This window comes from Pithys albifrons, chromosome 27 (genome assembly GCF_047495875.1).
Source record: "Pithys albifrons albifrons isolate INPA30051 chromosome 27, PitAlb_v1, whole genome shotgun sequence".
In the NCBI taxonomy this organism is placed as follows: domain Eukaryota; kingdom Metazoa; phylum Chordata; class Aves; order Passeriformes; family Thamnophilidae; genus Pithys; species Pithys albifrons.
In genome coordinates, this window is record NC_092484.1 from 2,339,944 (window position 1) to 2,361,630 (window position 21,687).

The 21,687-nt window shown below is 55.7% G+C and overlaps 1 protein-coding gene across 1 annotated transcript in view; it reads right to left on the reverse strand.

The window, feature by feature from the left end:
- Positions 1 to 20,984, reverse strand: part of GATAD2A (GATA zinc finger domain containing 2A) — a 44,707-nt gene extending 23,723 nt beyond the window's left edge. The window contains exons 1-2 of the mRNA XM_071577952.1: positions 20,769 to 20,984; positions 8,892 to 8,966 (exon numbers count right to left, since the gene is read on the reverse strand). The gene's annotated coding sequence lies outside the window, so the exon portion shown is untranslated. The remainder of the gene's footprint in view (positions 1 to 8,891; positions 8,967 to 20,768) is intronic.
- Positions 20,985 to 21,687: the final 703 nt, after the last annotated feature.

Consider the following 21,687-nt stretch of genomic DNA (forward strand, 5'->3'; position numbering starts at 1 on the left):
CTGGAATTACAATTCCCTGGAATTAGAGCTCCCTGGAATAAAAGATCCCTGGAATTCCAGCTTCATGGAATTAGAGTCCCCTGGAATTAGAGCTCCATGGAATTCCAATTCCCTGGAATTCCAGCTCCATGGAATTTCAGCTCCATGGAATTCCAATTCCCTGGAATTCCAGCTCCATGGAATTAAAGTCCCCTGGAATTGGAGCTCCATGGAATTCCAATTCCCTGGAATTCCAGCTCCATGGGATTACAGATCCATGGAATTAGAGCTCCATGGAATTAAAGTCCCCTGGAATTAGAGCTCCATGGAATTCCAGTTTCATGGAATTTCAGCTCCATGGAATTCCAGCTCCATGGAATTCCAATTCCCTGGGATTACAGCTCTATGGAATTAGAGCTCCATGGAATTCCAGCTCCATGGAATTAGAGCTCCATGGAATTAAGGAATTAAGGCATGGGCGCAACTCCAGCCCCTCCACACTCTATGCCACAGAGTTTGGCCCCTCTGGAATTCCAGCTCCTTGGAATTAAAGCTCCCTGGAATTCCAGTTTGTCCCCCCTGGAATTACAACTCCCTGGAATTCGGGACCCTCCAGCCCCCCCCACTCCAAGCCCCGGGAGCAGCAGGAGCAGCTGGATTTGCCAATGGATGCAATTCCCGGTTCCCTGGCCAGGATTTCCCGGGATGGCCGTGCCCATGGATGCCATTCCCGTGCCCATGGATGCCATTCCCGGTTCCCTGGCTGGGATTTCCCGGGATAGCTGTGCCCATGGATGCCATTCCCGGTTCCCTGGCTGGGATTTCCCGGGATAGCTGTGCCCATGGATCCATTCCCGTGCCCATGGATGCCATTCCCGGTTCTCCGGCCGGGATTTCCCGGGATAGCCGTGCCCATGGATGCTATTCCCGGTTCCCTGGCTGGGATTTCCCGGGATAGCTGTGCCCATGGATGCCATTCCCAGTTCCCTGGCCAGGATTTCCTGGGATGGCCGCCCTGCCGTGCCCATCGATGCCATTCCCGACTCCCTGGCCGGATTTCCCGGGGATAGCTGTGCCCATGGATGCCATTCCTGACTCCCCGGCTGGGATTTCCTGGGATGGCTGCCCTGCCGTGCCCATGGATGCCATTCCCGTGCCCATGGATGCCATTCCCGGTTCCCTGGCTGGGATTTCCCGGGATAGCTGTGCCCATGGATGCCATTCCCGGTTCCCTGGCCAGGATTTCCTGGGATGGCCGCCCTGCCGCGCCCATGGATGCCATTCCCGGTTCCCTGGCCGGGATTTCCCGGGATAGCCGTGCCCATGGATGCCATTCCCGACTCCCTGACCGGGATTTCCCGGGATGGCCGCCCTGCCCTGCCCTCCCCAGGAGCGGCTCCCACCGGGAGGAGTTTCGGGAATGCCAACTCCGGAGTTCTCCGCTGGCACTCCCGGCTCGGGCCCTTCCCTTCTCCCGGGCTATTCCCGAGGCTTTTCCCGGGATTAACCCGCGCTGTGCCGGCGGCCCCGCCGGGCTGGCTCAGGCTGCGATCCCGTGACATCCCGGGCTCCACATGACCCTTCCCAGGATGCAGCCCGGGAGACAAAGCGCTTTCCAGAAACCCGCTGAGCCCGCGGCGGGGCCGGCCCGGAGCCTTCCTCCCTGCCCTGCGCTCCTCCTCCTCCTCCCCACTCTCCTCCTCCCCCCCATCATCTCCTCCTCCTCTTCTTCCCCCTCCTCCTCCTCCTCTCCATCCTCATCGCTTCCTCCTCCTCCACATCACCTCCTTCCCACCCTCCTCCTCCTCCCCACCCTCCTCCTCCTCCCCACCCTCCTCCTCTTCTTCCCCCTCCTCCTCCTCATCTCCTCCTCCTCCTTCCCACCCTCCTCCTCCTCTTCTTCCCCCTCCTCCTCCTCATCTCCTCCTCCTCCTTCCCACCCTCCTCCTCCTCTTCTCCTCTTCCTCCTCCTCCTCCTTATCATCTCCTCCTCCTCTTCCTCCCCCTTCTCCTCCTCCTCCACATCCTCCTCATCATCTCCTTCTCCCCCCCCCCTCCCCACCATCTTCTCCTCCTCTTCTTCCCCTCCTCCTCCTCTTCCTCCTCCCCATCCTCCTCCTCATCTCCTCCTCCTCCCCACCATCTACTCCTCTTCCTCCTCCTCCCCATCATTTTCTCCTCCTCTTCTTCCTCCTCCTCCTCTCCATCCCCATCTCCTTCTCCTCTCCTCCTCCTCCTCCTCCCCATCCTCCTCCTCCTCTCCACCCCCATCTCCTCCTCCTCTTCCTCCTCATCCCCACCTCCTCTTCCTCTCCACCCGTCTCCTCCTCTCTTCTTCCTCCTCCTTCTCCCCATCCCCATCTCCTCCTCTTCTTCCTCCTCTTCCTCCTCCCCATTGCTTCCTCCTTCTCCTCCTCCTCCTCCTCCTCCTTTTCTTCCTCCTCCTCTCCCTCCCCACCTCCTTCTCCTTCTCTTCTTCCTCCTCCTCCCCATGTCCACCTCCTCTTCCTCCTCCTCCCTATCCCCTTCCTCCCCATCCCCATCTCCTCTTCCTCTTCTTCCCCTCTTCCTCCTCCTCCCCCTCCTCTCCACCTCCATCTCCTCCTCTCCTCTTCCTCCTCCTCTCCTCTTCCTCCTCCTCTCCTCTTCCTCTCCATCCCCATCTCCTCCTCTTCTTCCTCCTCATCTCCACACCCTCTTCCTCCCCATCCCCACCTCTTCTTCCTCCTCTTCCTCCTCTCCATTCCCATCTCCTCCTCCTCTCCTTCCTCCTCTTTTTCCCTCTTCCTCCTCCTCCTCCTCCTCTCCATCCCCATCTCCTGGGAATTCCTTTCTCCCTGGGAATTCCCTTCTCCCTGCAGGATGTGGAATATTCCCTGGGAATTCCTTTCCCCCTTGGAATTCTTTCTCCCTGGGAATTCCCTTCTCCCTGCAGGATGTGGAATATTCCCTGGGAATTCCTTTCCCCTTGGAATTCCTTTCTCCCTGGGAATTCCTTTCTCCCTGCAGGATGTGGAATATTCCCTGGGAATTCCTTTCCCCTGGGAATTCCCTTCTCCCTGCAGGATGTGGAACATTCCCTGGGAATTCCTTTCCCCCTGGGAATTCCCTGTTGGACTGAGCTGATTTTTTAAGTTATGCCACAAGTTTTTTTTTTTCCCTAAAAACTCCTGGAGTGAAATAACCTGGAAAAATCCCTTAAAGGGAGTTTTTCAAGGAATCAGATCCCTCCCAATGGAGAATTCCCGAATCCAAGTGCAAGGACAATCCATGGAAAAAACGGGCACGGAGAGTTCACGACCTTAATTAAAGAAATCCACTTCAAATCCCCCAAAATTCGGGATGAATTCCAGGTTGGAGGCACCGAATTTTTGGGATAACATCCCAGGGATGGAAAATCCACCTGGAAAAGGAAAATTCCCAGTTTTTCCTGGCTGGGGGGGGGGGAGCAGGGAGGGGTTGGGGGGGGGTGGGGGGTGTCACTGGGACAGCTCAGGGGGCTGAATCCTTGGGAAAAGGCAAATCCTGGGAATTCTGCAGCTCAGCCAGCGCTGGCAGTGCCCGATCCCGGCGGGAATTCCGGCGGGAATTCCGGCATTCCAAGGGTTAAAGTGCTGCCATTTCGGTGCCATTCCCGAGGTGTCCATTAAGGGAGTTACGTAACAAAATGGCAGCGCTTAACCCTTCCCTGGCCGAATTCCCGATGGATTCCCTCCGCATTCCCAAAAATTCCCTCTGCTTCCCAACCTTCCCGACTCCCACTGGGATCCTCTCCAGGCTGAGGGCTGGGAAAACCTCGGAATTCCCAGGATTCAGACTGAATCCCTGTCCCTATTCCCCCCTCCCCAGAAGTTCCCTCTCCAGGAGGGGTTGGAATATCTGGGAAGTTGCCTGGAATTTGGGAATGTTTTCCAGAGTGATGGAAAAGCTGGGAAAAAAGGGAGGGAAGGGAAAAATGTGGGATGCAACACCCACGTGGTGATGGATAAGGAAGGAGGAACTTCCAGCCTTGGGAATTCTGGAAAACTGGGGAGGATATTCCCAAAAATTCCTCTCCAGGAAAAGGAACATTCCCAAAAATTCCCCTCCAGGAAAAGGGACATTCCCAAAAATTCCTTCTGCTTCCCAACCTTCCCGACTCCCACTGGGATCCTCTCCAGGCTGAGGGTTGGGAAAACCTTGGAATTCCCAGGATTCAGAGCCCCCCCTCCCCTCCTTATCCCCCCTTTCCTATGCCAGGAAGGGCTGGAATATCTGGGAAGTTTCTGGAATTTGGGAATGTTTTCCAGAGTGATGGAAAAGCTGGGAAGAGGGAATGGAAAAATGTGGGATGCAACAACCCACGTGGTGCTGGATAAGGAAGGAGGAACTTCCAGCCTTGGGAATTCCGGAGCTTTGGGGGGGGGACATTCCCAAAAATTCCCCTCCAGGAAAGGGACATTCCCAAAAATTCCCCTCCAGGAAAAGGGACATTCCCAAAAATTCCCCTCCAGGGAATGGACATTCCCAAAAATTCCCCTCCAGGAAATGAGACATTCCCAAAAATTCCCCTCCAGGAAATGAGACATTCCCAAAAATTCCCTCTGCTTCCCAACTTTCCCAACTCCCACTGGGATCCTCTCCAGGCTGAGGGTTGGGAAAACCTTGGAATTCCCAGATTCCCAGGGGATGGAAGAGACTCAGTTGGGAGCTCTGGAAAAGGAGGAGCATCCCAGAAAAAAAAAGCCGGAGCTGGAAAAGCGGGAAAAGCTCCTCCCTGGGAAAACCACCCTCTGGAGGAGGAATTAGGGATGGAATTCCATGAATTTTTGGGAATTCCGAGGAGTTTTGGGAGGGGAATCTTAAGAAAGGAACCAAACCAGGAAGGGTTTTCCCTCCGGAATGTTTTTCCCGCTGTTTGTTATTCCCGAATTTGGGAATATCCGACCCTGGGACACAATTCCGGGGGCTCCCAATTCAGGGATTGGGGAATTTGGGGAAGGAAAAGGGGGGAAAAAATTCCAAAGGGAATTCCCACAATTTCCTCCCGGGTTTGGAATGTCCGGGAATGTGGCTGTTAATTGGTAATTAATGGGATTTGTCCCTTAATTGGGGCCCAAAATTGAGGGAGGGTTTGATTGGCCGGGGGGGGGGGGGGTTAATTAGCAAAGGTAATTATTAATTAATTCAAATGTTAATTAGCAAATTTAAATATTAATTAACAATTTTAAGTGTTAATTAGTAAAATTAAACAGCAATTAACAAATTCTAATGCTAATTAGCAAATTTGAATATTAATTAACGAATTTAAATATTAATTAGCAAAGTTAAATATTAATTAACAAATTTAAGGCTAATTAGCAAAGTTAACTATTAATTAACAAATTTAAATGTTAATTAATAAAATTAAACAGTATTAACGAATTTAAATGTTAATTAGCAAATTTGAATATTAATTATGAAATTTAAGTGTTAATTGGTAAAATTAAATGGCAATTAATTAGTTTTAATGCTAATTAGCAAGTTTAAATAGTAATAAAAATTAAATGCTCATTAGGAAATTAAATATTAATTAAGGAATTTAAATGCTAATTAGGGAATTTAAATATAATTAAACAAATTTAAATGGTAATTAATGAAATTAAATAGTCTTAACAAATGCTAATGAGCAAACTTAAATAGTAATTAAAAATTTAAATGTTAATTAGTAAAATTAAATATTAATTAACGAATTTAAATGGTAATTAACAAATTTAAATATTAATTAGCGAATTTAAAATATTAATTGGTGAATTTAATATATTGAATAGTAATTAAAAATATTAAATAGTAAATGTCAAATATTAAATTTTAAATATTAATTAATAAATTAAAAATTAATTAATTAACTAAAAATATTCATAAATGTAAAATATTAATAAAATTGAAATAATAAATCTAAAATATTAAATAATTAATTAAAGATACTAATTAATAAATTTGAAATCTTAAATAAGAAAATTGAAATAATAAATAAATTTGAAATAGCAAATAATAAATTAAAAATACCAATTAGAGAATTTCAAATATTAAACAGTAACTCTAAAATATTAATCAGTAAATTTGAATATTAATCAGGAGATTTAAATATTAATTAGCAACTTGAAATACCAATTAACAAGTTTAAATATTAAGTAGAAAATTTAGACTATTAAACAGTAATTTTTAAAATATTAATTAGTAAATTTAAAACATTAAAGAGTAATTTGAAAACATTAAGGAGTAAATTTCAAATATTAATTAGCAAGTTCAAATATTAATTAGTACATTGAAGTTATTAAGTTGTAAATGTCAAATATTAAATAGTAATTTAAAAAAATATTAAACAGTAAATTTCAAATATTAATTAGTAAATTAATTAGTTAATTAAAATATTAATTAGTCAATTAAAATATTAATTAGTAAATTTAACTATTAATCAGTCAATTAAAATTTTAATTAGTCAATCAAAAATATTAATTAGTCAATTTAAAATATTAATTAGTAAATTTAAAATATTAATTAGTACATTTAAATGTTAATTAGCAAATTCAAATGTTAATTAGTGATTTTAAAATATTAATGATTTCAAACATTAAATGGCAAATTGAAAATATTAATTAGCAAATGTCAAATATTAATTAGTAAATTTAATTGGGTCATTCCCAACAGAAATCGGGTCATTCCCAACAGGAACTGGGTCATTCCCAATGGGAATTGTGTCATTCCCAACAGGAATTGGGTCATTCCCAACAGGAATTGGGTCATTCCCAACAGGAATTGGGTCATTCCCAACAGGAATTGGGTCATTCCCAAGGGGAACTGTGTCATTCCCAACAGGAATTGGGTCATTCCCACCCGGCCCCAGCCCCCGGGAATGGACACAAAGGCACCAAAAGGGAAATCCCAATTCCCACGGAATTCCCAAATTTTTCCACCCAATATCCCGATTTTTTTCCAAGGAGAGCTGGAAAATGAGACGAGTTTGGGGATGTTTGGGAGGGATTTGATTTCACCTGAACCTCCCTCGGGGTTGGGACGGAAATTCCAGGCGGGAATTCTGGAAATGGGTTTGGGATATCCGGGAAAAAAAGGGAGATCCTGAAGGGACAGGTGGGAACAAAGAGGGACAGGTGAGCACAGACAGGGACAGGTGAGCACAGACAGGGACAGGTGAGCACACACAGGGACAGGTGAGCACACGCAGGGACAGGTGAGCACAGACAGGGACAGGTGAGAACATCCTGGGACAGGTGAGCACATCCTGGGACAGGTGAGCACAGACAGGGACAGGTGAGCACACGCAGGGACAGGTGAGCACACGCAGGGACAGGTGAGCACATAAAGGGACAGGTGAGCACAGACAGGGACAGGTGAGCACAGACGGGGACAGGTGAGCACAGACGGGGACAGGTGAGCACACACAGGGACAGGTGAGCACACACAGGGACAGGTGAGCACAGACAGGGACAGGTGAGCACACCCAGGGACAGGTGAGCACACACAGGGACAGGTGAGCACAGACAGGGACAGGTGAGCACATAAAGGGACAGGTGAGCACAGACAGGGACAGGTGAGCACACACAGGGACAGGTGAGGTCTTACAGGGACAGGTGAGCACAGACAGGGACAGGTGAGCACAGACAGGGACAGGTGAGCCCCTACAGGGACAGGTGAGCACAGACAGGGACAGGTGAGCACACACAGGGACAGGTGAGCACACACAGGGACAGGTGAGCACAGACAGGGACAGGTGAGGTCTTACAGGGACAGGTGAGCCCCTACATGGACAGGTGAGCACACACAGGGACAGGTGAGCACACACAGGGACAGGTGAGCACACACAGGGACAGGTGAGGTCTTACAGGGACAGGTGAGCACAGACAGGGACAGGTGAGCACATCCAGGGACAGGTGAGCACAGACAGGGACAGGGACAGGTGAGCACACACAGGGACAGGTGAGCACACACAGGGACAGGTGAGAACATCCTGGGACAGGTGAGCACAGACAGGGACAGGAGAGCACAGACAGGGACAGGTGAGCACATACAAGGACAGGTGAGCACACACGGGGACAGGTGAGCACAGACAGGGACAGGAGAGCACACACAGGGACAGGTGAGCACATACAAGGACAGGTGAGCACAGACAGGGACAGGTGAGCACACACAGGGACAGGTGAGCACAGACAGGGACTGGTGAGCACAGACAGGGACAGGTGAGCACAGACAGGGACAGGTGAGCACACACAGGGACAGGTGAGCACACACAGGGACAGGTGAGCACAGACGGGGACAGGTGAGGTCCTACATGGACAGGTGAGCACAGACAGGGACAGGTGAGCACACCCGGGGACAGGTGAGCACACCCAGGGACAGGTGAGCACACACAGGGACAGGTGAGCACAGACGGGGACAGGTGAGGTCCTACATGGACAGGTGAGCACACACAGGGACAGGTGAGCACACCCGGGGACAGGTGAGCACAGACGGGGACAGGTGAGCACACACAGGGACAGGTGAGCACACGCAGGGACAGGTGAGCACACGCAGGGACAGGTGAGCACACGCAGGGACAGGTGAGCACACACAGGGACAGGTGAGCACAGACAGGGACAGGTGAGCACACACAGGGACAGGTGAGGTCTTACAGGGACAGGTGAGCACACACAGGGACAGGTGAGCACACACAGGGACAGGTGAGCACAGACAGGGACAGGTGAGCCCCTACAGGGACAGGTGAGCCCCTACAGGGACAGGTGAGCACTTCTGGGAATGTTCAATCCCAGATCTCCTCTCTTGGTCCCCCCTGGCCTGGCTGAGGTGGGAGCTGAAGGTTCAGGCCACAATTCCCCATTCCCAAGTCCTGGAATTCCAGCCTGTGCCTCCCATCCCACGGAATTCCCAAGTCTCACCTCTCAGGGAAGGTCATGGGGTCCCCCTGGGATCCTGGCGGGGCCGAGGGGCAGCAAAGTCACGTCCTGGAGATCCTGAGGGGACACAGAGGAGGGTCAGGACACCTGGATTGACCCTAAAACACATTCCCTGATCCCAAATCTTGGGAAAAGAGGGAAAAACCCTCATCCCAGGATTTCAGGGAAGGAAGTGCAAGTCAGGCTTGGGTTTCTCAGCGCGGATTTCCTCAGTCTTTGCTTCCAGGCCAGGAGAAAATCCACCATCCCACACCTTTGGCAGGATCCAAACTCCTCCTGGAATCAACATTCCCATTCCTGAACTTCCCTTGGGAAGGACAAAACCTCCCAGGTCTTTGTCCTGAATTTCCCTGGAGCTCCATCCTCAAAAATCTGAAGGCTTTTCCAACTAAAAATTCCAAGAAGGGAATTCCTGTGCCTGGCAAAGCTGCTTTGAGGATCCTCCAGGTGGGATTTTCCCTCCGGAGCTGGAGCTTCCCGAGGAGTTTTCCCGGGATGGGCCAGGCAGGGGTTCCCAGGGATTGGGATTTCTCCTCCCAGACCATTTTCCATGTCCAAAATTCCCTCTGGAATGTCCCTGTCACGGCTCTAAAATAATTTTCCTCCTTCAGGGATTCCTGAGGAACTTTTAAGCCCTTCAGAGCCACATTCCAGGCTGGGAAATTCCCACATGGATCTCCCAGATCCACGTCCAATTCCAGCCCTTCCTGAGGCTCCTCCTGCTCCTCCAGGGTGGGAATGTTGGATGGAACAGCTCAGGATGCAGGAGAAGGATCAGGAATGATCCCTTTGGAAGCAACTGGAGGTTCAACAGTTAATCCCTGGAAAGCAAAGCAGAGGCTTTTCCATGGGAAAAACGGGATCCATGGAATTGTCCCCTCCCTGCAGCTCCAGGAAAGCCAAATCCTGGGAATTCTCTCCCTGCCCTTCATTCCAGAGTGGGTCTCATTAATCAGAGCCGGGTCTGTTTGTTCAGGTCCTACTTTGGCATTCCAAGTTTTCTTCCAGTTTTTTTTTCCCCTGAAATAATGCTGGAATTTCTCCATCAGAATTCCAGAACCACCAACATTCCTGACTCCCATAAAAATAATAATAATCCAGGGAAACTCAGCACAGATTTATCCCAAAAATCAGGAGGTTAAAACATCCCATTATCCTCCCAGTTCTGCATTCCATGTCCTGGATCTCACCAGGGTTATCCCAGCCTTGGATCATTCCAGGGTTATTCCAGCCTTGGATCATTCCAGGGTTATCCCAGCCCTGCATTCCCAGTCCTGGATCATTCCAGGGTTATCCCAGCCCTGCATTCCCTGTCCTGGATCATTCCAGGGTTATTCCAGCCTTGGATCTCTCCAGGGTTATCCCAGCCCTGCATTCCCAGTCCTGGATCATTCCAGGGTTATCCCAGCCCTGCATTCCCTGCCCTGGATCATTCCAGGATTATCCCAGCCCTTTATTCCCAGCCCGGGATCCCTCCAGGGTTATCCCAGCCCTGCATTCCAGACCCTGGATAATTTCAGGGTTATTCCAGCCCTGGATCATTCCAGGGTTATTCCAGCCCTGCATTCCCAGCCCTGGATCATTCCATGGTTATCCCAGCCCTGGATCTCTCCAGGGTTATCCCAGCCCTGGATCATTCCAGGGTTATCCCAGCCCTGCATTCCCAGCCCTGGATCCCTCCAGGGTTATCCCAGCCCTGCTCCCACTGATCCCAAGGCTGTCCATGCCCTGCCCTGGGTGTTTTCCCTGGCACAGGAATTCGGGAGGGAGTGGGAGAGACTCTTAATTTGCCACCAGTTGGATTTGCCGGGATCAGGGGGAATCCTGGGATTAAGGAGCTCCTGGAAGGAGCTTTTTCCCTCCCCCCAGGAGGGCTCTGGGAGAGGCTCCAGCTGGGGGAGGTTGGGCAGAGTCCACCTGGAATTTGGGATATCCCGGGAAACACCAGGGGGTGGATCAGGATCAGGATCCATCAATCCCCTGGGAATTGCTTGATGGTGGAGCTGCTCCTGGAATTCTGTGAAGGATTTGGGATTTTTGGAGCTTAAAAACTCCCAGTTGGACAGTTGGGATTCCCCTTCTGGACCAGGAAACCTTTGGAAGTTTTTATTCTGTGTCCAGAGGTTTGTACAGGACTAACTAACCCAGCCAGGTTAGCACAGGACTAACTAACCCAGCCAGGTTTGCACAGGACTAACTAACCCAGCCAGCTTTGCACAGGACTAACTAACCCAGGTTAGCACAGGACTAACTAACCCAGCCAGGTTTGCACAGGACTAACTAACCCAGGTTAGCACAGGACTAACTAACCCAGCCAGCTTTGCACAGGACTAACTAACCCAGGTTAGCACAGGACTAACTAACCCAGCCAGCTTTGCACAGGACTAACTAACCCAGGCAGGTTTGCACAGGACTAACTAACCCAGCCAGCTTTGCACAGGACTAACTAACCCAGGTTTGCACAGGACTAACTAACCCAGGTTTGCACAGGACTAACTAACCCAGCCAGGAGGTTTGCACAGGACTAACTAACCCAGCCAGGTTTGCACAGGACTAACTAACCCAGCCAGCTTTGCACAGGACTAACTAACCCAGCCAGGTTTGCACAGGACTAACTAACCCAGGTTTGTACAGGACTAACTAACCCAGGTTTGCACAGGACTAACTAACCCAGCCAGGTTTGCACAGGACTAACTAACCCAGAAGGTTTGCACAGGACTAACTAACCCAGGTTTGCACAGGACTAACTAACCCAGCCAGGTTTGCACAGGACTAACTAACCCAGCCAGGTTTGTACAGGACTAACTAACCCAGGCAGGTTTGCACAGGACTAACTAACCCAGGTTTGCACAGGACTAACTAACCCAGGTTTGTACAGGACTAACTAACCCAGGTTTGCACAGGACTAACTAACCCAGGTTTGTACAGGACTAACTAACCCAGGTTTGCACAGGACTAACTAACCCAGGTTTGCACAGGACTAACTAACCCAGCCAGGTTTGCACAGGACTAACTAACCCAGCCAGGTCTGCACAGGACTAACTAACCCAGGTTTGCACAGGACTAACTAACCCAGCCAGGTCTGCACAGGACTAACTAACCCAGGTTTGTACAGGACTAACTAACCCAGACAGGTTTGCACAGGACTAACTAACCCAGGTTAGCACAGGACTAACTAACCCAGGTTAGCACAGGACTAACTAACCCAGGTTTGCACAGGACTAACTAACCCAGGTTAGCACAGGACTAACTAACCCAGCCAGGTTTGCACAGGACTAACTAACCCAGCCAGGATTGCACAGGACTAACTAACCCAGGTTAGCACAGGACTAACTAACCCAGCCAGGTTTGCACAGGACTAACTAACCCAGCCAGGATTGCACAGGACTAACTAACCCAGGTTAGCACAGGACTAACTAACCCAGCCAGGTTTGCACAGGACTAACTAACCCAGCCAGGATTGCACAGGACTAACTAACCCAGCCAGGTTTGCACAGGACTAACTAACCCAGCCAGGCAGGTTTGCACAGGACTAACTAACCCATGAGGTTTGCACAGGACTAACTAACCCAGGTTAGCACAGGACTAACTAACCCAGGTTAGCACAGGACTAACTAACCCAGGCAGGTTTGCACAGGACTAACTAATCCAGGTTTGCACAGGACTAACTAACCCAGGCAGGTTTGCACAGGACTAACTAACCCAGGCAGGTTTGTACAGGACTAACTAACCCAGCCAGGTCTGCACAGGACTAACTAACCCAGGTTTGCACAGGACTAACTAACCCAGGTTTGCACAGGACTAACTAACCCAGGTTAGCACAGGACTAACTAACCCAGGAGGTTTGCACAGGACTAACTAATCCAGGTTTGCACAGGACTAACTAACCCAGGTTTGTACAGGACTAACTAACCCAGGTTTGCACAGGACTAACTAACCCAGGTTTGCACAGGACTAACCAACCCAGGCAGGTTTGCACAGGACTAACTAACCCAGGTTTGTACAGGACTAACTAACCCAGGTTTGCCCAGGACTAACTAACCCAGGTTTGCATTCCAGGATTCTCTGATTCCATGAACGTGGTGAGAGGATGGTCAAGATGGGACCAACCTAAAGGCACTCCAGGAAATATTTGGAATTTTGGCTGGTTGGTGCCAGCCCAGGGATCTCCAGAACTTCCAGAATGTCCCTGAACTGAGGAGGTGACTCAGGGGTGGCCTCAACACACCCCAGGGAGCTCCAGGGTTGGGTTTGAAACCTCAAAAGTGTCACAGTTTGGTTTCCTCCATCCCCAACATCATTCCCTCTGTTCCCAACCATCATTCCCTCTGTTCCCAAACCATCATTCCCTCTGCTCCAAACCATCATTCCCTCTGTTCCCAACCATCATTCCCTCTGTTCCCAACCATCATTCCCTCTGCTCCAAACCATCATTCCCTCTGTTCCCAACCATCATTCCCTCTGTTCCAAACCATCATTCCCTCTCTTCCAAACATCATTCCCTCTCTCCCAAACCATCATTCCCTCTGTTCCCAAACCATCATTCCCTCTCTCCCAAACCATCATTCCCTCTGTTCCCAAACCATCATTCCCTCTGTTCCCAAACCATCATTCCCTCTGTTCCCAAACCATCATTCCCTCTGTTCCCAAACCATCATTCCCTCTGTTCCCAAACCATCATTCCCTCTCTCCCAAACCATCATTCCCTCTGTTCCCAACCATCATTCCCTCTCTCCCAAACCATCATTCCCTCTGTTCCAAACCATCATTCCCTCTCTCCCAAACCATCATTCCCTCTCTCCCAAACCATCATTCCCTCTGCTCCAAACCATCATTCCCTCTGTTCCCAACCATCATTCCCTCTCTCCCAAACCATCATTCCCAAAGGAATGATGTGACCCAGGAAGGAAGGAGGATCCTCAGACCCCACCTGGGCTGAGGAGGAAACAGAATTTGGAGTTCCTGCCACAATTCCAGCAGAAGGGAAAAACTCCAGCTCAGCCCTGGGAAGCCCAAAGGCTGGAGGGACACACAGGTGGGGAAGAGGGATCCAAACCCTTCCCCTGCCTGGCACAAACCTCCCCAACATCCCACATGACACCAGCACTGTCTGAACTGGGGCCAACTGGAGGCAACTGGGGCCAACTGGAGGCAACTGGGGCCAACTGGGGCCAACGGGAGGCAACTGGGGCCAACGGGAGGCAACTGGGGCCAACGGGAGGCAACTGGGGCCAACGGGAGGCAACTGGAGGCAACTGGGGCCAACTGGAGGCAACTGGAGGCAACTGGGGCCAAATGGAGGCAACTGGGGCCAACTGGAGGCAACTGGGGCCAACTGGAGGCAACTGGAGGCAACTGGGGCCAACTGGAGGCAACTGGAGGCAACTGGAGGCAACTGGAGGCAACTGGAGGCAACTGGGGCCAACTGGAGGCAACTGGGGCCAACTGGAGGCAACTGGGGCCAACTGGAGGCAACTGGGGCCAACTGGAGGCAACTGGGGGCAACTGGGGCCTGGGAGTGGGTCAGGATTCCCCATCCCTGGAGGGTTTTCAGCTGAGCTTGGCCGTGGCACTGAGTGCCATGATCTGGTAAAGGGACTGGAGTTGGACCAAGGGTTGGACTTGATGATCTCAGAGGGCTTTTCCAACCCAACTGAGAAGAGCAACGAGGCTGGAGAAGGGACTGGAGGTGGCACTGAGTGTCCTCTGAAACACCTCCAGGGACAGAGAATCCACCAGGTCTTGATCCAACCCCACTGGGATCAGCAGCCCAGGGCACGGAGTGCCAGAGTGATCCCAGTGGGGTTGGATCAAGGGTTGGACTTGATGAGCTCAGAGGTCTCTTCCAAGCCAAGTGAGAAGAGAAGAGCAACGAGGCTGGAGAAGGGACTGGAGCACAAGTGCTGTGGGGAGAGGCTGAGGGAGCTGGGGGTGTTGAGCCTGGAGAAGAGGAGGCTCAGAGGTGACCTCAGCACTGTCTGGAACTGCCTGAAGGGAAGTTCTGGCCAGCTGGGGGTTGGTCTCTTCTCCCAGGCACTCAGCAATAGGACAAGGGGGGCTCAAGCTCTGCCAGGGGAAATTGAAGTTGGAGATCAGAAGGAAATTCTTTGCAGAGAGAGTGCTCAGGGATTGGAATGGGTGGATTCTCTGTCCCTGGAGGTGTTTAAGAGGAGACTGGATGTGGCACTGAGTGAGAATCCACCACGTCTTGATCCAACCCCACTGGGATCACCAGCCCAGGGCACGGAGTGCCAGAGTGATCCCAGTGGGGTTGGATCAAGGGTTTTATTTGATGATCTCAGAGGTCTCTTCCAACCCAGCTGATTCTCTGATCCCTTCAGAACACTTTTCTGTCCTGGTTTCCCTGGCTGTTGGATGCACAAGCCACTGAAGCACCTTCAGAGGGCACTGACTGGGGCTCCTCTGCAGTGCTGAGTTGCACATTTGGGTGTGGATGTTTCCAGAACTCTGCCTGTGACAGGCCTTGCTTGGCCACCCCCTGAGTGAAGGGAAGTTCTGGCCAGCTGGGGGTTGGTCTCTTCTCCCAGGCACTCAGCAATAGGACAAGGGGGGCTCAAGCTCTGCCAGGGGAGGTTTAGGTTGGAGATCAGGAAGAAATTCCATACAGAGAGAGTGCTCAGGGATTGGAATGGGCTGCCCAGAGAGGGGGTGGATTCCCCATCCCTGGAGGTTTTTCAGCTGAGCTTGGCCGTGGCACTGAGTGCCATGATCTGGTAAAGGGACTGGAGTTGGACCAAGGGTTGGACTTGATGATCTCAGAGGGCTTTTCCAACCCACCTGATTCTGTCTTTCTATGGATGTGGCACTGAGGGAGAATCCACCACTTCTTGATCCAACCCTACTGGGATCACCAGCCCAGGGCACTCCGTGCCCTGGGCTGGTGATCCCAGTGGGGTTGGATCAAGGGTTGGACTTGCTGATCTCTGAGGGCTTTTCCACCCCAATCCATTCCATGATTCTAAACTGTGCCAGGGGAGGGTCAGGCTGGACATGAGGAGGAATTTCCTCATGGAAAGGGGTGGTCAGGAATTGGAGGTTTGAAGTGCCCACCCCTGGAGGTGCCCAAGGAAGGACTTGGTGCTCTGGGTTGGAGACAAGGTGGGCATCAGGCACAGGGTGGATGATCCTGGAGGTCTCTGCCACCCTCAGTGCCCCCCAGGGATGGTTGGGAGCTGCTCCCCACAGGTCTGGCAAGGGTATAATTACAGCAGAAAGTCATCTGGCAGTTGTGCCACACTGGCACTGCCTCACACCCCAGCTCTGTTGCATCATCACCCACCCTGGTGGCACCTCCTGGGTGCCTGCCAGGGGTGGGATCAGCTGCTCCTCTGGGCAAAGGGAATTGCCCGAGTCCTGCTGGGCACTGAGTGCCCACAGAGGGGCAGCTGCCCCTTCCCAGCACTCTCAGCAAGGTGGTTGTGCCTTCAAGGACAGAACTTGGTGCTTTGCCCACCCAGAACTTGGTGCTTTGCCCACCCAGGGAGTCTCCCTGGGGATGCCCCTTTGCCCTGGCACCAGCTGTTGGTGCCCCACCTGCACAGGGGGCAGATTTTAGAGCCATCAGAGCAGTTCCCAAGCCTGAGAGGGGCAGGATTTGGGATCCCAACCCAAATTCCAGCCACAGAATCCCAGGATGTTCCCCCCAACCTTGGCATTCCTGCCCTGCCAACGGCGATGCCAGAGGGAGTCATGGAGTGAGAGAGTTGGGAAGGTGGGGTGGCACTGGGGGGTGGCACCCAGCTCTGCCCCCCACACTGTGGGCCTGGGGGGGCTTATTGGCCTCTCCAGACCCACAGCCCAGTGGGCACCAGGGCAGGATCACCCACATCCCAGTGGGCACCAGGGTGAGATCACCCACATCCCAGTGGGCACCAGGGCAGGACTACCCACATCCCAGTGGGCACCAGGGCAGGATCACCCACATCCCAGTGGGCACCAGCACAGGATCACCCACATCCCAGTGGGCACCAGGGTGAGATCACCCACATCCCAGTGGGCACCAGCACAGGACCACCCACATCCCAGTGGGCACCAGGGCAGGATCACCCACATCCCAGAGGGCACCAGGGTGAGATCACCCACATCCCAGTGGGCACCAGGGCAGGACTACCCACATCCCAGTGGGCACCAGCACAGGACCACCAACATCCCAGTGGGCACCAGCACAGGATCACCCACATCCCAGTGGGCACCAGCACAGGACCACCCACATTCCAGTGGGCACCAGGGTGAGATCACCCACATTCCAGTGGGCACCAGGGTGAGATCACCCACATCCCAGTGGGCACCAGGGTGAGATCACTCACATCCCAGTGGGCACCAGCACAGGATCACCCACAGCCCAGTGGGCACCAGCAAAGGATCACCCACAGCCCAGTGGGCACCAGGACAGGACCACCCACAGCCCAGTGGGCACCAGGGCACAGCGGGTACCAGGGCAGGATCACTCATCTCAGTGGGCACCAGGGTGAGATCACCCACATCCCAGTGGGCACCAGGGCACAGCAGGCACCCAGGCAGGACCACCCACATTCCAGTGGGCACCAGGGTGAGATCACCCAGAGCCCAGTGGGCACCAAGGCACAGTGGGCACCAGGGCAGGACCACCAACATCCCAGTGGGCACCAGGGCACAGCGGGTACCAGGGCAGGATCACTCATCTCAGTGGGCACCAGGGTGAGATCACCCACAGCCCAGTGGGCACCAGCACAGGATCACCCACATCCCAGTGGGCACCAGGGTGAGATCACCCACATCCCAGTGGGCACCAGGGCAGGATTACCCACATCCCAGTGGGCACCAGGGTGAGATCACCCACATCCCAGTGGGCACCAGGGCACAGTGGGCACCAGGACAGGACCACCTACATCCCAGTGGGCACCAGGGTGAGATCACCCACATCCAGTGGGCACCAGGGCAGGATCACTCACATCCCAGTGGGCACCAGGGCACAGCAGGCACCAGCACAGGACCACCTACATCCCAGTGGGCACCAGGGTGAGATCACCCACATCCAGTGGGCACCGGGGTAGGATTACCCACATCCCAGTGGGCACCACAGCAGGATCACCCACATCCCAGTGGGCACGAGGGCACAGCGGGCACCAGGGCAGGATCACTCACATCCCAGTGGGCACCAGGGCACAGCGGGCACCAGCACAGGACCACCTACATCCCAGTGGGCACCAGCGCAGGACCACCAACATCCCAGTGTGCCCCATCCAAAGAGCTGCTGGCACTGTCCCCACCCAGGCCATGGAAAGCTTTGCCCACTCCCTCCATGCCCCTTCATTCCTCCCTTCCCTGTGCCATCCCTGCCCTCGGTGCCCCCCCAGCAGCTCCTGCTCCTCCCTCCCCTCTCTGGGAAGAGCCGGTCAATGGTTTGGCTGGGAGGGATCAGCGCCTGCTCCAGGGCCAATCCAGGGCCGATTCAGGGCCAATCCAGGGCCGATCCAACCTCCTGGAATGCCACAATTCCCAAAGGCCCCTCTGCTTTCACTTCCTGTGTGACTCTCCCTCTCTCCACCAGCAGCTCCACCACCTTTTCCAGCTGCTCTGGGAGACAAGAGAGACCTCCTGGAACACCTGGAGAAGAGGGAGGTGCGAGAGGGGCCGAGTGACATTCCCGGGATTGGGGAGAGCCGGCACCGTATCCATCAATTCAGGAATTCAGGGATTGGGACTGGGAATGCTCAGGGAGAGCGTGGGGCAATCCAGGAAAAAAATAAATTAAAAAAAGATAAGTGAAAGTAAACCCGAGATAGTGTGGAAATAATCCTGGGAAAAAGAGGGAGAAGGGAGGGATGAGCAGCCCGAGCGGGCGCTTCCCAAAACGGGGTTCGCTCCCTGCAATTCCCGAAATTCCCGGTGCCCGCCGCGTGCGTGTGAGGGGCTGTCCCGCACTCTGCAGCTCCCCGGGTGGGCACTGCCAGCCCCGCAGCCCCCCGGGTGGGCACCCCCGGGTGGGCATTGCCAGCCTCGCAGCCCCCGGGTGGGCATTGCCAGCCCCGCAGCCCCCCGGGTGGGCACCCCCGGGTGGGCACTGCCAGCCCCGCAGCCCCCCGGGTGGGCACCACCGGGTGGGCACTGCCAGCCTCGCAGCCCCCCGGGTGGGCACTGCCAGCCCCGCAGCCCCCCGGGTGGGCACCACCGGGTGGGCACTGCCAGCCTCGCAGCCCCCCGGGTGGGCACTGCCAGCCTCGCAGCCTCCTGGGTGGGCACCCCCGGGTGGGCACTGCCAGCCTCGCAGCCTCCTGGGTGGGCACCCCCGGGTGGGCACTGCCAGCCTCGCAGCCTCCTGGGTGGGCACCCCCGGCCCCGCAGCCCCCCGGGTGGGCACCCCCGGATGGGCACTGCCAGCCCCGCAGCCTCCTGGGTGGGCACCCCCGGCCCCGCAGCTCCCCGGGTGAACATCCCCGGGTGGGCAACCCCGGGTGGGCACTGCCAGTCCTGCAACTCCCTGAGTGGGCACCCCCGGATGGGCACCCCCTAGATAGGTACCCCCGGCCCACGCACCCCCCCGGGTGGGCACTGCCCGGCCCCGCAGCCCCCCGGGGTGGGCACTCCAGGGCAGGCATTGCCCAGCCCCCGCAGCCCCCCGGGTGAACATCCCCGGGTGAGCACCCCCCGGGTGGGCATTGCCCAGCCCCCGCAGCCCCCAGGGTGGGCACCCCCAGGGCGGGCACCTCCGAGGTGGGCACCCCAGGGTGGGCATTGCCCAGCCCCCCGGGTGGGCACCCCCAGGGCGGGCACCTCCGAGGTGGGCACCCCCGGGTGGGCATTGTCCAGCTCCCGCAGCCCCTCGGGTGGGCACCCCCAGGGCAGGCACTCCCCGGGTGGGCATTGCCCAGCTCCCGCAGCCCCCCGGGTGAACACCGCCGGGTGGGTACCCCCGGGTGGGCACTGCCCGACCCCGCAGCCCCCCGGGTAGGCACCCCCAGGGCAGGCACTCCCCGGGTGGGCATTGCCCAGCTCCCGCAGCCCCCCGGGTGGGCACCCCCCCAGGTGGGCATTGCCCAGCTCCCGCAGCCTCCCGGGTGGGCACCCCCCAGGTGGGCACCCCGAGGTGGGCGCGCTGCCCCCGGAGCGGGGCGGGGGCTCAGCCTGGCGCACCTTGAGCCGCAGGAAGGGCGTGCGGGGACTCTTATTGTGACACGGGCCGAGGCTCGGCCGCCCGCCCGGCCAGGGCCGGGGCCACGGCGGGGCTGCCCGAGCGGGGGGCGCGGGGGGCACGGGGGGTTGCGGGGCACGGGGGGGGCACTGCCCGCACCCGCCGGGGGGGGATGCACAGGGGGTGCCCCGAGGGGGTGGGAATCCCGGGGGGCACGGCCAGGACCCCCATTGCCCCCGCACCGCCCCCGCAGCGGGCCCAGCCCCGCCTGCCCGTGCCCGCCGTGCCAAGGGGGCTGCGGGGTTTGGGGGGGGGGGGTGGGGATCCCTGCCCGTCGCTTTCGCCCCGAGCCGGCCCGGGCGGCGACGGAGGAGGAGGAGGAGGAGGAGGAAGAGGAAGCAGCACGGCGGAAAGCCCGTAACAACTTTCCGAAACAAACGCCTCGCAGGCGCCGAACAAAAGCCGGTGGCGACCCGGGGCGCTGGGCGGGCACCGAAGTTCGGGCGTGCCGGGGTGGGGGGGCCGAGCCCCGGTGCCCACTCTCCGAGCGCGGCCCCGGTGCCCGGCGGTGCCGGCTCAGCCCCGGCCGGCGGGACTTTGCTCTCTCTCCCCCCGCTCCCCGCGCTCTCCCGGAACTTCCCCGGCAGCGCTCCCGCATCCCGGGCGCTCCCCGCCCCGCACCACCCCCCGCTCCGCCGCCTCCGCCTCCCGCAGACAATAAAACCCACCGAGAACTTTTCACGTGCGGACTCCGCCGGTTTGGGCACCTCCTCGGGGTGCGGGCGCGCCCCGCGCCGTGCTCTGCCCGCAGCCCTGCCCGGCGCTCCGTTCCGCGCCCCTCCGCCGCTCCCGGGGCCGCCGGGCAGGGGGATGTCCCCGGTTAATCCCGCCCGCCGCCGCCGCCGCTCCGCCGGTGCCAAATAATGCGCCTCTCACACATGGAGTCTCGGCGTCACTCGCCGAGCATGCGCCGGGCCGGGCGGCGGGCGGGGCGGGGACAGCCCCGGGGAGCGGGGACGGCACCGCAAAGCCCCGGGCACCGCCAAGCACGGCCACCGCAAACCCACCGGCCACGCAAACCCACCGGCAACGCAACCCCCGGTACGGCAAATCCCGGTATGGCGAATCCCGGTACGGCAGATCCCGGTAGGGGGAACCCACCGGCCCCGCACGGTCCCGCCGGCAGCGGCGGCGGCGGCGGCGGCGGCACCAGCAGGTTTGTGTCGCGGGGCGCCATTGGCCGCAGGGGTCGCGCACGGATGTCAGCCCGGCCCTGATTGGCTGAGCCGCGGGCGCGGGGCGCGGGTCCCGCCGGGGGCCACGTGGAGCGGCCGCGCCGGGCCCGGCGGGGATACGGCGGGGGGGCACCGGGAATATACCGGGGATACAGAGGGGACACGGCGGGAATACAGAGGGGGGGGGCACCGGGAATATACCGGGGATACAGAGGGGGGCACCGGGAATATACCGGGGATACAGAGGGGACACGGCGGGAATACAGAGGGGGGGGCACCGGGAATATACCGGGGATACAGAGGGGGGCACCGGGAATATACCGGGGACACGGCGGGGATACGGCGGGGGGGCACCGCGAATATACCGGGGATACACCGGGGACACGGCGGGAATACAGAGGGGGGGCACCGG